At 40.4% G+C, this 18932-nt stretch overlaps 1 protein-coding gene across 1 annotated transcript in view; it reads left to right on the forward strand.

The window, feature by feature from the left end:
- CNTNAP2 (contactin associated protein 2) overlaps positions 1–18932 on the forward strand; it is a 1282126-nt gene that overhangs the window by 1166915 nt on the left and 96279 nt on the right. The window lies entirely within an intron of this gene.

Below are 18932 nucleotides of genomic sequence, written 5' to 3' on the forward strand. Positions count from 1 at the left end.
GTAATCAAAAGCAGTCGTGTCTAATTTTGCCACATTCATTTGTGGTAGGAAGCCCGTCATTTCTAATGTGTCATGAATTGGGTTGAAAAAAAATCATGAATTCCACATCTGAATTCATATAATGTGAGTTCAGCCATGGCATTTATTACATTTTCAATGCAAGCTTATTCACACTTGCATCTATACATTCCTAAAATGTATATGCATTCAAACATTGTGACTGATCCCATATATGTGGTGTTTGATCTAAGATGGTTTCACAGACATACAAATCACTATGCTGTTCAGTACTATGGAAACTGACCCAAACTTTGAAGTCAGTATGACAGTGACTATGTGAACAGAATGTGTGGATCCTGATATTTTTTCAAAAACATCTTTTTTTATTTCAGTCTAAACTAGTCATACACCAGACTAAAGATATTTTTCTTCTTTGCTGATGATTTGTATATACGTGTGTTTCAAAGCCATAGCAAGAATTTTGAAGAAAAAGTGGCTAAAAATAAAGTATAGGTATGCCATTTTGATTACCTATTATTAAGCTCTGGTTGTTTTATGTTTCTTCTTTATATCTGTTATGAAAACTCCCTGGATCTTGACTGAGTACAAACCAGAGCCCATTGGTTTATCTTTGGCTTCTACTGATAACTTGTGCAAAGCACTTGCACTCAGACCATGGTGTCTGTTCTATCAAAAGAATGTTCATTTATATAAAAGCTTAGTACCAGTTATGTGAATATAGCTCTTCTTTTGATACACAGGCACATACAAGCTGTTCCTAGTTACATGCAATTTGGTTTTGAATTACATTGTCAGCTGTTGATTTGTCCACAAAAAGATTGAATGTTTATTTTGTAATCCTAAAGATTTTTTTTTCTTGCTGCCAGGTTTGCAGCCACTTGGAGTAGGATGATTATTTTGCTTCTCGTTGTTAGCATTTCAAGATGGCAGAAGTGAAGATCATAGTAATCTTTAAAGTGCTTCTAATGGTTTATTGAATGAGAATGGTGGTGTTATGGAAGTGCCTTGAGCCTTCTTTTTATCCCCAAGAAGGAATAGGCAAAGCACTTTTGCCCCATGGTCACTTTGCATGGGAATAAATTTCTTAGCCCCTATATCTTCTGGATGATTTCAGGAGTTAGAGTTTTGAGTCACATAACTCAACTTTGAATTTTACTGGGTCCTCAGAAGAAACATCAGTTGTCTTGCTAGGATACAAAGATGAACATTGCCTGCCGGCTTGCCAGCAGTATGTTCAGGCAATTCATTTCCACATGACATTCAACATACCAGTAGTGGTGAGCAGCCTCTTTGCTCACTAAATCATACATTATTGAAAAGCTAGTCATCCAACTGTCTACAGCAGGAAGCCTTATTCTGTACATGAATGCTTTCATGTAAACTGGAAGCCTGCACAATCAGGTTTCCAGGTCACACATAAGGACTCCCTGCTGCAGAAAGTCATTCTGTATTCATGGAGCCTGGCTCTTAAGTAAGACTTCCAATGCAGTGTGACGTTGGGAGATCTGCTCCGTGAATTCAACATGGGAATCTCTTGTCTGAACAAAGTTAACACCTGAATATCCTAGAAATTCATCTAAGAAGCTTTTATATTCTTTCTTCCTGAATCCTGAACACCAAATCATTTCTCATGAATGTTTATCAAACTTAATATGCTAACATTAATCAAACTTACTAAAAAGGAACACGCTTTCACCTCAAAATAACCAATATATTTTTAAAAGCCTATATGGACAAACAAAACATGTTCATATGCATATGAAGTGTAAATAGAAAACATTTACATTTAAAATTATTTTTTGCTGGCTAACTGACTTTAGGCACATTTGCTTTAAATCTTATATCTTACTGCCCTCTGGTGGAATTTTGCTGATACTGAAAATATAGCTCTTAGTAACTGGAAAGCATTTCTCTGATGGCTTAGTTCACGCAGCATAGCAAAACTTTTGAAGAAGTTAATTAAAACAAATTGAAATCACTTCAGCTCAGCAGGTATCATTTCCTGAAGACAATTCAGTTAAAGTCTCTCAAAATCTACCTTGATTTATTTTTCTTCTTTTTTCTTTCTCACCCTTCATTTTTTGAATTTTTAAGTTTTAATCTATACTTTGTAACTGGGGCAGGAAAGTTAAATTAATATGATCTTTAAATATGTATGTATGTATGTATGTATAAGATAGTTAAACATTTCAGGAACAACTTTAATTAGATCATCTTTCCATTTAAAATCTTTAAATTATACTATTGCCTGGTCTTGTTCATGGAACTGGGGATGTAGGAGGGGGAGACATCTATCTGTAATTCTTCTCTGCATTCCCTCTACTTCTTCTGTTTTTTTTCACAAAAGATGTTTGAAGAAAAAATGAGATAGCTTAAAAGTGCATTTTAACTGGAGGCACTTTAGGTATCTCCAGTCATTGTACACTTACTTAATTTTTTAAAAAAATGAAAAATAAAACAAAAGAATCATTTCTTGTCTAGAAAATGTCCTTAGGCTAGCAAACCTTTACATTTCTGAAGCTGTGAAAAAGCAACTTTTCCAAAAACTTCTTTTTGTACAATCTGAGCACTGATAACCTCAGGTTAAAGAACTGGGAACTCAGAGGATCACCTTCTCAATGGTGGCCCCTATGCTATGGAATATGCCAAGTGTGTAGCAGGGTCTGGGGAGATGCTGGGGAGAGTACTTACCCAGTTATCTGGGAACAGTTTGATCCTGTTGGGCCTGAGGAAGTGGACAGGATCCTCCAGACTGTAAATGCCACCACTTGCCAACTAGATCCCTGTCCCTCCTGGCTGGTGAAGGCAGCTTGGGAGGTGGCAGGTGGGTGGATCCAGGAGATAGTAAATTCTTCTTTGGGGGGGGGAGTGTTCCCAGCTGCCTTTAAAGAGGCGCTGGTGCACCCCCTCCTCAAGAAACCATCACTGGTCCCTACTGTACTGGACAATTTTTCTCTAGTCTCCCACCTCCCCTTTTTAGGGAAGGTGGTTGAGAAAGTAGTGGTGTTGCAGTTCCAGAGGATCCTGGATGAAACGGATTATCTGGACCCTTTTCAGTCAGGTCAACAGCTTTGGTCACACTTTTGGATGACCTCTGGTGGGACAGGATGGAGTCAGTGCCTCCATCCTGGCTGTCCTTGACCTCTCAGCGGCTTTCAATACCATCAACCATGGTATCCTTTTGGGTCAGCTCAGGGAGTTGGGGGTGGGTGGCATAATGTTGCACTGGTTCACCTCCTTCCTCCAGGGCTGGTCCCAATCGGTGTTGATAGGGAGCCAGAGATCCAGCTCGCAGCTCCTCCTTTGTTGGGGTGCTGCAGGACTCAGTACTCTCTCCACTTCTTTTTAACATCTACTTGAAACCGCTGGGTGAGATCATCCGTCGCAATGGGATGAGGTATCATCAATATGCTGATGATACCCAATTATACATCTCCATCCTGGGTGACTTAAGTGATACTGTGACCACCCTCCCTCAGTGCCTGGGGGCTGTAGGGATCTGGATGGGGAACAACAGGCTTCAGCTGATCCCTGGTAAGATGGAGTGGCTGTGAATTGGGGGCTCCCGGGTATCAGGGAATCTTCCATCTTTGGCTCTAGATGGGGTTGCACTGCCCCAGACAGTTCTGGTGCAGTCCCTGGGGGTTCTCCTGGACTCACAGCTCCTGCTCGAATAGCAGATGACAGTCGTGGCCAGGGGAGGCTTTGTTGTGCCTCATGTTGAGCACCAGTTATGCCCTTTCCTGGATCAGGAGTCCCTCCAGTCAGTCAGTCATGCCCTAGTCAACTCCTGTATAGACTATTGCAGTGTGCTCTACATGGGGCTACCCTTGAAGAGTATCTGAAAGCTACAGCTGGTGCAGAATGTGGCCGCACAAGCAGTCTTGGGAGCCCCAAGGAGGATGCATATAACACTGTTGCTGCGTGAGATGCATCGGGTGCCTGTTTGCTTCCAGGTCCAATTCAAGGTGTTGGTTATCACCTTTAAAGCCCTACATGGCATGGGGCCTTGCTACCTGAGGAACCACCTCACCCCATTACATCGACCTGGTCAAGCAGAGAGGGCATGTTATGGATCCTGTCCATGAGAGATTGTCAATTGGCAGGTCCAGGAGGAGGGCCTTCTCTGCCATGGTACCTGTCCTAACAGTCAGGAACCACACTGAGACAAGGAATAAGTCTCTAGTGTTTTATTACTGCTACATTAGACAGAAAATCCTAACAAACTGAAGAAGCATGAGAAAACCCATACAGATAAACCCCAAAAGTCAAGGCGGATCTGTTCTGTGTCTCTTTGAATGACTGCTCAACTCCTCACTACTACGCATGCGTTTTCCCCCCTGGATAGGGGCCCCCTCCTGCTCACCATCAGTGCTCATGACAGTACCTGCCCTTTGGAACAAGTTACCTCCAGAGGTAAGGCAGGGCCCCACTCTCCTGGATTTCCAGAAGGGGGTTAAGACCTGGTTGTGCCACCTTGCTTGGGGCGGGAGGGGGGATAGCCAACCTTGGGGGTGGTTGGCACCTTGATGGGGCCAATGATAACATTGTTATTTGCCATCTTGAATTTTATATTTTATATTTTGCACTTTATATTATACACACACAAACACACAGAGACACACACACACACACACACACATACACATACATACATATATACATACATAGTTTTACTTTAACAAGATGTTATTATTCTATTTTTAACTGTTTGTAAACTGCCCAGAGTTTACCATTACAAGATGGGTGGTAAAGAAATATGACAAATAAATAAATAAATATCTTGCCCACTGAGGTAAAAGGAGCTTTCATTTTGCTTGCAATTCACCATCTTAGTCTGATGGTCTCTCAGAGCAGACAGTGGACCTGGGTCACAAATGTAATTTTACTGAATGTATCATGCTCTGTGTTTATTTTGTAAACCACCTTAGGTGACAAGAAGTATGGCAGTAGAGAAATACTCTAATGAATAATTAAAATAAATATTATGCTTCTCTCATTAACTATAGTGGTGGATTCCAATAAACTGCAGAGTGCCTAGGCTGGGAAAAGCTCTCATAGAATTTCCTAGCAGTTATCCCAGTCAGACGCCTGACTTTATACGGATAAGGGGGGAAGGGGTGGGGGGAGGGGGAGGAGTTTTGGAGCCATTCAATATGTATTAGGGAAACACAAGCATCTTAAATTGATACTGGAAGCTAACAGATAACCACATGGTTTCTTAAATCATAATTTAATCCTTTAAATTTGATGTAAGAATCTGACAATCAACTTTCTAAAACAGATAAATATCTTCAGGAAGGCAGAGCTTCAACTTCTCTCTACCGTGCTAAATAATGAGAGATGGGTATAAATTACACATTATCTAAATCCCTTCAAATGGACTGATAGAACTGTGAAAAGCATAAGATTATTTACCACTAATACAAACACAAGAAATGATAACTTAAGCAATTTCCACCTATGTAATTAAAAAGCAGTTCTTAAATTGAACCAGACATAAACAATTTTATGTACAAAGCAGATGGTGAGAAGTATACAAGGAACGTACAAACAAGTTGAGATGTTTAATTTAGTCACATTTCCTTACATTAATGATCCCATAAACTAATATGGGGTAGAGTATAAACAAGGCAGAAATTGCTTTGACTAATACAGTATATTTATTTTTAAGTTAAGTTCAGGATATGACTGGGAAAAGCAGGGAATGGTTTTGTCTATTCATACTATTATATTTTACGGACTATAGGAGGAGTTCCTTGGAAACCAAGTTTGAATTAAGTCCCCACATATTGCCAATCAATAAAATAAAGAGGAGAAAAAATATGTTCATTTAAGTAGCATATTGGCAATTGGCTATCCTTTCCCACCACTTACTGTATGTATTTACTCAACCCATAGAAACGAATCCCTATAGCTGAGTTTGAAGCTGTCATATATTAAAGTACGTTTAGAATCATAGAATGTAACGCTGAAAGGGACATTGGCTATCTGGTCCAGACCCATGCCCAGTGCAGGAATTAACTACTATAGGATCTCTGGCAGATGACATCCAGAGGTCTACCATCTTCTGCCAAGGTGCTCTGTTTCATTGCTGAAAGGTTTTGTTAGGAATTGAAAGCCTCAGATTGATGTCAGACATTCAGGATAGGCCAGGTCAGAAATGGACTCTACAAGAAATGCTGGAATACTTTATTGATACAGGTTATAATGACAGAATCTTGAAAGCCTGACAACATTTCCCCTTCCATCCCTCTTATACAAAGAAAGTCAAGGAGGAGCAATCTTAAGTTACTTCCTCACACTACCTTGTCTTCTCAGGCTTAATTCATGTTTCACTAATGGTTTTTGCATTCCTTCTTCAAGGTCAACTCTGCAGTCCTCTACAGGAAAATATCCCATTCTGGAGGCAATATGTTTCAGTTCCAATTTCCCCTCAGGCCACACTGATCCAACCAAGTGAGAAGTGGTCCAGAAACTTTCCAGAAGTAACTCATATCAGACAGGACACAGTTCATGGTGCTCCAGATGTGGTCTAGCACTGAACACCCCAAACCAGTTCCTGTTCTGGATGATTCATTTCCAGAAAGCCTATGAGCTATTCCTGGAATGATGGGTCATCATGATCCAGAAGAAAACTGGAACATTCCTGAATAGAACATTTTTTACATCCTTACAATAATTTCTGAGTTTCCATTTTGTTGGCCTACTCTTCCTATCCCTGTGTCCTTTCTTTTTGTCTCTTTTGTAAAGCATTGTGGAATCTGTAGTCTATAAGAAATCTACAAGCAAGTACACTATTTGAGAAGGAGAAGAGAAGGCATGCTGACTAGCCTAAATGAATGCATTCTTCTCTTCCTGTTCATACATAGGACTAGACAACCCATGACCTGTTGGTCTTCCTTTCAGAGATATTTCCTTACCTAAACAGCGAAACAGAATGACCACAGGCAGATTGCTATTATTTTGGTTTGAAAATTAAAGAAGAAAACATCAGTTTATTAAAGAAGAAGGATGCGTAGCAAGTGAAATATAGATGCTTTTCATTTAACAAAGGATGCTTTTGATGACATTTCTGGTTGATCTGCCATCCTTTAAGAATACTCTAATGTTTTCACTTCTTTTTCTTTAACTTAAAGCAACATACAGCTGACTATGCTGGAATACAGGTTTATCCAGATAAATCAGCTCATTCTCCATGGTTTGTCCTTGCACTTTATATATAGTGAGAGCAAAGCATGACTGTATTGGGAACTGGGTCTGCTGAAGAGGGACATCTTCAACTTCTGATAAATTGAGCATAATTCTTGGAATCATGACACATCATTTTTGAACACACCAATGTTTATCTTTGCTACAATGACATTCTTGTGGAGTTCTTCCACAATCATCCACGTTCCATTGCAAAGCCTTGGGAGATCCAAATTCCTCTTTAAAATGATGGGAGATCCTATCTTCAATTCTAGTTTATGTGGTGGCAATCCAGAGAGTTCAAGTGAATCAAGGAATTCTGTTGGAGTGGCATTAGCTCCTTCACTGATGGCACTGAAGGAACAATATTCTTTCATGATTCCAGGGAAGCATCGTTCCATAGTTCTTGCTGGCAGAAACATATCTTCAGGTAATTCCATTTCATCATTTTCATTTTTCTGAATCTTGTCTTCTCCAACATCCAGTAAGAACTTAGAATATCTTCCTTCTCCCTCACTTAATCACATGTTTGTCTTCAATTGATATTTGGCAAAGCTTCTCCATAAGCAGGATTTTTTGATGCATGAATTCTCTATCAGCATCATTTCCTCTTGATGACCCCCATCTCTTTTCACATGACATAATTATGCTGACAATATATTTATTTTTATTTATTTTTATTTTTATTTTTTTGCCACAATGCTGTATGGTGCCATCATCACCTCAGAAGAGTTTTGAATCCCTGTTGACTTGTGGGAAGCTGTCAAGGAGCATTTGAAATGAGGATCAAGTGACTGCAGCTGACCATGGCAGCAAAGTGGTGCTAAAGCCACAGCAGTGCAGCAGCACTGACCACCTCAGAAGAGTTTAGAATTCCTGCTAGCTTCCCCATTGACTTTGCTTATGGGAAGCTTGCAGGGAGAAAGTCAGCAGGGAAGCCAGCAGGAAGTTGCAAGGCCAAGGCCAGCAGGCAGGTAAGGGGCTGTTGCCAGGTGGGGGAGGGAGTGAGGGGGTACAAGAGAGGTGCAGGGAGGGTTGGGAAGGGTGCAGAAGGGTGCGAAGGGGTACTCAAGAGGTGCAGCAAGAGTCAAGGAGGGTGTGCAAGGATGCGTGAGTGGCTGCCACAGTGCAAGCAAAGAGCAACTGGGAGAGAGCATGTGGGTGGGAAAGACTTACCCAAGCAACTTGTGACCTTCCCTGCCAGCTTCCCCATTGACTTTCTCCCTGCATGCTTCCCACAAGCAAAGTCTTTGCTTGTGGGAAGCTGGCAGGGAATGCCAATAATCATAGTTGAGTTTACACTTCCTGCTGGCTTCCCCATTGACTTGTGGTAAGCTGTCAGGGAGCGTTGGAAATGAAGATCACATGACCATGGCTGAGCACGGCAGCACAGCAGTGCTGAAGTAGCAACAGCGCAGTGGCACTGAAGTGGCAACAACTTTGCCAACTTTAATTCCAATGGGAGTAATTGGTCCCAGCATTCTGTAAGTTAGTCCATTTTAGGTACCTTGCTTCAAAAATTGTTCCCTATGATGCATGGTTTCACCCAGTTGAAGGTTACAAACAGACAGAAGAGTTTTAGTAGTATATAGATGAGGTGTTTTATAGGCTTACTACTTTGTAGAATATTCCCAAAGGATTATCTTTTTTTCAGGCATATAGTTTTCATGCTGTATTAGATAGTCCTGACTACTTATCTTGCTTGCCTTGGAACCAATTTCCTTACTGGATACAGGAATCAGTTTAATTCCAGAAGACAACCCATTTCCAGGAATCTCATCTTCTCTGACTTCTCCCTAGAATTTGGATTCCACATGCAAAAGGCATTCTTTTCCAATTTTATCTCATGCTCTTATAAAAGTGCTAGTTCTGGTCTTCAGGTTTGCAGGATTGAAGGAGAAGATATCAGTTTTCATGGATTAGAGATGCTCATGTTTATGACTTGACTAGGTACCACAGTCAAGTTTAGGTTCATAGTCTACTTTCTCAGATCGTCCTTTATGAAAACCAGTGGTGTTCATGATTAACATTCTGCATTTTCTGTACAGAGATTGGGGGGAGGTGTGTTTAAAACCAATCATGGACCACAAGATTCATCTGTTTTGTCATTTGGTTTCCAAAAATTGCAATTCAGAAAATCCTTGGCATGAAGACAACAACATTCCCAAACTACTATCTCCAACATCATTCTTAAGATTTAAGGTGTTATACCTTTTGATTTGAAAATGTTTCTTCTCCCCTCTGTAGAGGTCAAAAATTAGAATAGATTTAAATAAAATAAATTAGATATACATTGCCTATGTTAGATGGAAACTCCATTTGACCAAAATAACTGAAAGATATTGATAGATTTTAATTGTTTATTATTGTCTGATGGAGCTGGAGTTGAGCTTGATTGCATTTTCAAGGCAAAATCAATCCAGAGTTTAAGATATAAAGATGAAATGTTTGTTCCCCTGCCTTTACCTATATTAAACTAATAACATTACAACGATGTTTTCTTAAGCAAACCATTGTCCATCTGTTATTTACTCAGATTAGTAGTGGCTATTCAAAGCTTTTAATTAAAACAGTGAATGACTGAATTAGGGACATAATGCATGCCCAGCATTAGCATCTGCTTTGCTTTTGTTTTTTCCCATCATTCCTATCCCTTTTAGGTTTTGCATACAGGGTTGCTTTTTCTTCACTACCATTTATTCTATTTATTTTATCCACTGCTGCATTCCAGTAGATTGCCCCAAATCCAGTAGTTTCCCCCAAAACACATCCTGTGTCAATCCAAAACGTAATTTGTGTATAGATATGTTTTTTTTATTTTTGGATGCATATCTAAAAAAAAAAACCCTGGGACTTCCAGTGGGGACATGGCAGACTGAAGAACTGTGCCTGCAGGCTCTGCGGGCAGAACTGACAACGTGGCACTTTTTTCGGGCTCAGGCAGGTTTTCCTGGAGCCCAGGAGTGTTTTTCTGGAAAAAGGATCTATGAGGGACAAGTTACATAGCATATAATTATATGTATGTGCAACAACATCTGTTCCATTTCTTGCTTTCTCTCCCTCTCTCTCTTTGTGTTTAAATACCAGTTTCTTCTGCTAAGCCTTTAGTTCTTACTCTCCACTACCATGAATGCTGAGTCTGTTTGCTTATATTTGTGCTTCGTGATTCCTGCCTCTTCATCTTGTTTCACATCTACCTTTTTTTCCCCTCTCCACCCACACCACACCCCTAATTTTACATGTAAGCTCTTCAGTTTAGGGAGGGGTCTTTGGTAATATTACTGGATAAAACATCATGAATATAGATAGTTTAACTTGAATAAGTTAAAATATTTTCTTTATACATGGAAACAGCAGCATGCATTCCTATGAATAAAAGTAACATATGAATTAGATAAAAGTTATTAATAGAAACCCCACTACTCTGTAGAGTTATCCAACAAGCACTAATGACAGTTATGTAAAATCAAAGAATCCCAGCTTTGAGCACCCTATTTTACTTGCATAGTTCCTATTAAACTGTCATTGAACAGCTTGTGGTGAAGAAAAGCATGTGAGAATAGTATGGTAGATTATAGGCTCCATCTGCAGTTTGTAACAGCTGGCACTTTTGGTGGCATTTTTGCCCCACTATCATAATGAAGGGAATTGACAGTGTTTAATAGACATGGGGAATTACAGATACAGACGTAGTGTACCTTAGCAAAATCTCTCACAATATTCTGAATAAAATGGTAAAAGATGAGCTAGATGTTAGGTGGACTCACAGTGGGCTGAATGACTTCCCCCAAAGAGTGTTAGTTAATGGCTTCACTACATCTTGATGGGAAATACCATATGAAATGCCATAGGGCTCTGTCCCAGGCCCTGTATTATTCAACATTTTTATCAATGCTTGGAAGAAGGAGTGAGGGGATGTTTATCAGGTTTGGAATTACATAAAGTTGGGAGGGATCGTTGATACTTTAGAGGAGAAAGAGAAGATTCAAAAAGATCTAAACAAGTTTGAGCATTAGGCTAAAATGAATTAGTTTGAATTTAACAGGGATAAAATTCTGTACTAGGGTAATGTCAAGCCGCACAAAAACTGGCTAAGATCAAGGAAGCAAGAATTATACAGACTTCAGTGAATTATCTTTAATGCTAAGTGCATAAATACAGAATCCTGGAAACTGCAAATGGAATTTCTAGGCCTCATTTATAGTGAGTTCCTTTAAAGCTAAGACTCTTTCAATTATTTACAATGCTTCTTTCCAAGTTTCTTGCAACTTAAGCTTTTATAAGATAAGCTACCAATGGGTTTCCCATTTAGCTCTTAACTAATCTCATCTCCTTTCCATTATTTTCTCAGTCTAACCACAATCTCTCATGGGTTGGAAAAGTGAAAGGCACAAGTATAGAATGTGGGAAACCTGGCTTGGTAGCAGTACATGTGAAAGGAATCTGGGTGGTCTTTGTCAAACATAAGTTAAAATGAGCCATCAGTGTGATGCAACTGCTACAGAGACAAAAGCTATTACAGGGTGCATTAATAGGAGCACAGAGTCCACCATGGAGTTATTGTTCCACTGTATGCTGCTTAATCAGACTCCACTTGGAACTCACCACAGTTCCAGAAGGACAGTGACGAACTGAAGTGAGGTCAGAGGTTGACTATCAAGATGGTATGGAGTCTGGGAAGCAAATACTCTTAAGGACTGTTAAAAGTTCTGGCATATTTAGCCTAAGAAAAGACAACTGAAGATACACCCAAGTACATGAAAGGCTGTCAGATAGAAAAGAGAATAAAGTTATTTTCTATTGTCCCAAAGGGCAGGACCAAAAACAATTGGATAAGACTGCAAGGAAGTAGGTTCAGAAGAGACATCATAAAGAACTGTACAAGCTGTCAGCCAGTTGAACAGCTGTTACAAATTCCTCCATTTATATTCAGGGTTTCACACACACCATTCCTTGAGATTTCAGAACCGAAAGTCTTGGATAACAATTGAATCAAATTATCTATTCAGTCGTATCCGACCCTTGGCGATTCCATAAGCCAGCTCTCTCCATGTTGATAGAGCTGGACAACAATAGTAGTTCTCTTTCTGTGAAGGTTAGTTACTTTCCTAGGACAATCTTATCTCTGCATATAGTTCTCCCATTCTTTTTCGAACTCCCCACTCAGGCACATGTGCAGGTCACCTCCCTTGTGATCTACCTAAGAGGCATACCTCCCTACCTGCTGAGGCATAGTAGCACACAGTTCTAGTCAGTGGAGGAGGGCTGATGGTTTGGGATGGGATTGAGTTTATTAGGGAATTCATTCACACACTTTCAAGTGAAAGACACACTTATTTCAGGATCTTACACAATAATTGCAGTGCTCCGGAGAAAGGACACAGTGTGCATAAAGTCTCTATAAGCCTACAGAGCTTTTATTGGATATAGTTTGCTTAAGCACTGCATGCACTCATGAACATACACTCAGATACTTATCTCTTCCCCGACTATGAATTGGTCAGGGTGTTTTGGTTCATCTCACCTGTGGAGCACAGCTTGGATCATTCCCCAACTTTGCCCTCCTGGAATGAGTCCAGTCGAAATTCCTCAGGCAGTGTTTGTGCTGTGTCTTTAATGCGCCCTTACATCTTGAATCAGCTATGATGAAGGTAGAGGCCAGAGACTGGCTCTTAACTATCTACTGTTTGAAATTTGTTCTTTTTCCCTTTCCACCCACCCTCACCCTAATGCTGTCAGATGACTATCAGTTTTACTGCATAACTTCCCTTGCAAGCATATTACAGATATATGGTCTTTTTCCACAAGAAGTATTAAAAAGAGGCTATGATCAGACAGTGTCACTTATTAATATATTATGGATGTAGAATGCCAGAGTGATCCAAGCAGAGCTCCTAAACTGCCAGTGGAGCAGCACATAAGGGATCTTCTAAAACCTCCCTCATACCTCACAGAATTAGTTTACTCAGGGCATAGAAGAATCTTTACCCTGGCAAGATGGAGTGCCCATCCTTTGGTGGTACTAGAGGGACAATATTTTTTTTTTAAAAAACCCTTCCAGAACAGTTGTACCCCTGTGAGGATGGGGAGGTAGAAACAACTGAGCATGTGCTACTTACTTGTCAATATTATAGTCATTTCAAAGTATTTATATTACACCACTGTTAGTGCACTTCCAGGTTGTCCCAGGCATTTGTACATAACCTTTCCTATTGTCTGACAAGAGCTCTACCATAACATATAATATAGCAAAATGTTCTGTGGCAGCATGTAAGACCAAGATGTTGGTTCCTCCAAAAATATCACCGATAACTTTTTTGCCCCTTAGACAGGGTTTTTATCTGTATTCAGGATTAGTTTCCCTATTATAAATTCTTATAGCTTTGAATTTTTTATTATTTTAGTTTTTAGTGCCTATCGTGGCAGCTCTGACCTGTAACTTCATAACCTGATTGGTTATGTACATTTCCCCCACTTCATCATACGATTTTTCTACTTTTTATATTGCATTATTCTATGTTGGGCTTTGGCTGCAATAATGTTTAGGTTTCAAGTTTCTTTTGGGATATTGAGAGAGACGAGGATGCCAAAATCCAGTGGTAACCTGTATGGATAGTGAAGTCTCTCAGAATGGAGTTCCTTACAGCTTACCTTTTAATCCCTTGCCAGCAGTATCCGTCAAATGTTCCTTTCCACATCACCTCAACCCTTCTTTGACTGTTACGTGACTGCTGCCAGCAGCTGTCACTCCATGCCTACTTTGACCTTGGTGGATAGTGTCCTTGTGACCTGCAGCATGACAGTTCTCATCTTGGCAGCTGGTTCCCAGACACAGTCAGGTGGTCTTCTTGTTTTTCACCTTCGTCTGCACATCTGCATTTTTCCTCAGGTTCAAATTCCATTCCTCAATCTCTTCCAATATTTTATTTTTGTAACACAGACTATGACATGAAGTGTGGGTTCTACTTTGCTGAAGATCTTTAAATGTACGATGGGTAGTTGTCTGTCAGAGATCTCTAGCGGATCCTGTACTGTGCAAGAGTTGGGCTAGATGTCTAAGATCCCTTCCATCTCTATGATTCTATGAAAAACTATCTATATATGCATAAATCAGTGGTCTGATTTTAATGATCCTTCGTTTTCATCCCAGTAATTACTTTTCTTTCATCCCCCCACTCCCACAATTCCTTCTTAAAATTCATGTATGCCTAGTAAATACTGGAAAATGTTAAATAGAATGAAGGAAATGGCTGAGTCATATCAGACTTTAAAATCTTCTAAGAATTTTTTAAGTTCTGGAAAACTTTGTGTTCTGGAAAGTCATTATGATCCCAGTTCTGGGAAGTCATTATGATCCCATCAAATACTGTTTTCTGTTTTAAATTTATATTACTAAAAATGTCATGGTCTAAGTAAATGTGGCACACGTTTCTATGGTCCCTGCAACAGCTGTATTTTGAATCTGCCATTTTAAAGAGGTAAAAACATGGAAACCATAGAATAAGCTGCCAAACCAGTTGAATCCTGTTTTAAAGGACATAAGCAATCCTCCAAATTCTAGCCCCTTAGTCCCAAGCCATGGAAATGGCAAATCTTGTCCTACTGACATGTGAAGCATGATATTCCCACTTGCTTAATTGGTCCACACATGTTCTATGCCACTTAATCCCTCCCACACATTAATGCACCTCCACTTCACCAAAATGTTGTCAGAATGTGATGTTGCCAGAAAGCTCCTTTTAAAAAATTAGATTATCTATTATATCTATTTCTCTGTGTGTCAAAAGCTGTATTGAGGGGCTCATCTCATGTCTGAACATGAGTCATCATGTTTATCAGTCATGGCCTGAACATGCCAGAGTAACTGTTTTGCTGCCATCATTTTGCCTAACAATGTAGTCTTTCTTTCATCCCTAGCCTCGAGATGAGGCAGCTTAAAGTCATTCTTGGCTGTTCCATTTTTAAAACAGTGTTTCTCCCCATATCCCAGCACAAATTTTGCTACTGATAACATCTGGCAAGCTTCATTGACAATATGCTTGCTGAGATCTACCTAATTCCTACTGGCCACTTTAAGCTGTTGCAGGTGCACCTTGTCTCTCCTGTTGCTGGAAAATGCCCTTCATGTCCACTTGGTTTGGGTTTACAGGAGAGGCAGGACAGTGCCCCACCTGTGATTTCAAAAGTGCTTGTCAGGTCTTACATAGATGTCTTATAACCACGGGTTTAGCTGTTCTTGAGAAACAACCAGGCCCTGATGCCCAGAAGGTTTTCAGTCAGGGATGACACCCAGTTTCTGCCAGCTCTGTGTTGTGGACTGTGAAGAGTAAGGAAGATGACCCTGACATAAATATGCAAGAGCCGTTACCTAGGCAAAGGGGACTGAAATGTTCAAGTCCTGGGAAATAAGGTAATATTCAGAAGCAGCTCCGATTCTGCTTCCCCAATTCACTTGGGTAAAAGAAGGAGGGGAGGTATAGTGCAATCAGACTTGCAAGATTTAGTTATTACAGGCAATCTCAATAAAATGTAGCTCTTGTCTTCCTGGGGAGTTGATTTTCTGATTTGGTCTACCTCATGGGGCTGACATGGATACTGTTACTGTTAGGAGCATTACATGTTTTTCATTGGTTTTTGCCAGCAAGAATGTTTGGCAATGCCATAATTTTATTGTTTTTATTACTGGGGGGAAGGGAGATGGGTCTGTCAACTCCATTCTGTCTACCCCATTCTGGCTTTGATACCATGGTGATGCCATTATTATATGTGAGCCAATCACAATTGCAGTCCACTGGTTACTTCCTGATGCTACCAGCCACAAGGTCAGAACTGGCCTCCTTTGTTGCTTATTTATTTATTTATTGCTTACCTTTATATGGCCGCTCATCTCACACAAGGCAACTCTGGGTGGCATACAACAATACAACAACACAACAATACCATATCCATGAAACATTAGTTGATGATGGAGCTACTCATTATCAATCACTCCCTTCCACTTTACCCCACACTTCTCTTCCATACCTGTGATATGTTAACTTGTATAACTGGGCATGCGTTTAGCACTCTTTCAGAAGAGCTCTACACACGTTCAGAAGTAACCTAACTAATAGGTCACAGGTGGATCTCTGTGCTTGCAACCTGTTTGTCAGGTAACTTGACAGGTGATTAAATATTGTGAGGTTTCAGCCAGCCTCTGACTCAGAAAACAAAACTCTTTCTGAGTCAGAAGGGGAAACAGAAACTTACCAGGCAGAAACCAGGAAAGCAAAACCCAGAAATGACTCAGCAGCACAGGAGAAGTTGCAGATGCTGATTGGCCAGTCTTTGGAGGAGGATTTGAATCCTCCAATCAGTGCACGAAGGAGAAGGCAGCCTGATTGGCTGCAGAAGGGAATAGGAGCACAAAGGATCGGCATAAAAGGCAGACACATGAAGAGCAAACTGCTGGAGACAACTGATCCTTCGAGCTCACAGCCCCTGTGGAAGAGTCCTTACCAGCATTGGAAACCCCATCTGTAGCTAGAGGGGAATCAGCGCCTGCATTTCCTACTGAAGAGGATCTGTATCCTGCAACTGCTGCCACAGAGGATCTTCTCCCTGCTGAATCCAGCAACCTCAGCCTTGTGTCCAGCTTCAGACCTCACTGCCACCATTCTGCAGGTCCAGGCGTGCTTCCAGCCTTACTTCAAGCTTCCAGCCTTGTCCAGAAACTTCAGTCCAGTTTCATCGTAGTCTATGCCCCCAGCCTTGCCCATGATCTTCAGTCCAGTCTAGCTGTGTTTCAGTTGCTCAACGTTGTTCAGGAACTTTAGACCTATCTTGTTGTGATCTGGATTCTCAACCTTGTCTAGAACCTGTAGTCCAGTTCAGTCGTGTTTCAAGCCATCCACCTAGTCAAGAACCTCCAGTCCAGCCTAGTCATGTGCCAAGCTTCCAGCAGAGCCCAGAGTCTTCAGCTAAGTCCAGTCTTGTTTCGAGTTATCAGCCTTGTTCTGTCTCTTCAGCCCAGTGTACCCAGTCCTGCGTCTAGAGCCAAGGCTTGCCCAGCGGTTCCAGTTCAGTCTCACCTAGCTTCCAGGTGCCAGCCTAGTTCGGGTGGTGTTCCAAATTGCGGACAATTATCTCCAGTTCCAGTTGTGCCATGTGCCCTAGCTTCTTCCAGTTCCACAGCTCCGGTCAGTGAACCCTGCTTAGCTGTTTTGCTACAGTCTCCTCCTGCGACTTTGCCGGTCCTCCTGTTGTTGCCCATGTGGTCTTGATCAGAACCAGCTTATCTCTTGACCACAAGGACTTATTATAAATAGTTGCTGTAATAAAGAGTAGTTTTGATAATAAACCTGTCTGGCCGCCTCATAGTCTGAACAGGACAAATATGCCATCTCAAGCACCTGCCTACACTTCTCAAACCTGCACGAAGGTACATTACAGAGAGTGGTGGGTCATTGTTTTTTCACAACCAGGTAATTATTGTTGGGAAGGAAAATAAACCCCAAGGGAATCCAGCACATTCTTTAATTTGTCCTGCATTAAATCAGTAAAAATAAGACCACTGCTGTTCTGATTCCTATAGCAGAATAGGGATCAGCAATGAGGGTAGCACAATTTATGTTGGCATACTTTTCTGCCAGCTCGAGGAGTGGAGGATAGCACTTTTGTGCAGCTATCTTTACTCTTTACCTTTACCTATCTAGTTTTCCCCATAACCTATAATTAGCTTGACCTTTGGATACTTTCCATCTAAACTCATCATTAATGATGGAGATACATATAGCATAATTTGAAGCAAGTATATAATCAAGAGCCATTTGTTACTTGGGGAAAAGATAAAATCACCCATCATCTTTCCCATGAAAATCCAGCCTAACTTTTTCTGGGTTTCAAAACTCAAATATATACTTTTCAGAGAAATTAGGCTATTTAATATGATAACTATATTATTTGCATGCTCTTACAATGCATTTGTTTCTTCTTCTTCTTCTTCTTAGTATTATTTTTGTTTCATTCATGGATATTAAAATCTATGAAGTTACTCTTTTCATATAAAAAATCATCTTTATGGAGGTTGAAATCCACACCAATTGAATAATTCTTGGTGGAGACATGGGGTTTCAGTGTATCCCCCACCCTTCAGAAAATAACTTGTTGCAATATTTTTCTTCCTTGCAGTCGCCTGCCTCCTAATTCTTCTCCTCTGCGTCATTCCTTCTTCCAAAGTCTTCTTTCTCAGTAGTCTCTGATTAAAGGTCTAAAGATAGTTGAAGTATTACCACATTAGGTGGGCAGGGGCAACTTTATCTCGTAACTAAGTAAACTAAGCTTTCTTCACTTTCACTGAGATAAGTTAAGAATAGCTAGAGACCTAGTGCTTTTCCAAACTTATTTCTTCTGTGTGCTTGGTTAGACCTGATATTCATTTATGCTCTTTGTATATTATGCCTCCAGCTATATGTATGTTGTTTGGCTTTTTTAGTTCAGTTTGTAAACTTTAGGGGTTTCTTGCACTTCTGCCTATAAACCCTCCAAACATCAGTTATACTGTGTTTGTTAGACTTCAAGATTTCATAGAAATATTTTTTGCTTTCATCTCACTACAGTTTATCTAAAAAAAATAGTTGCGCTGGGAATTTTTGCTTTAACTTAATTGTAATGAAATTCATAAAGCCTCATCACAAAAGGATGTAATGTTGGCCTTCAGGAATTCCATTAATCTCTTCACA

Source organism: Candoia aspera, chromosome 4, assembly GCF_035149785.1.
Source record: "Candoia aspera isolate rCanAsp1 chromosome 4, rCanAsp1.hap2, whole genome shotgun sequence".
Taxonomy (NCBI): domain Eukaryota; kingdom Metazoa; phylum Chordata; class Lepidosauria; order Squamata; family Boidae; genus Candoia; species Candoia aspera.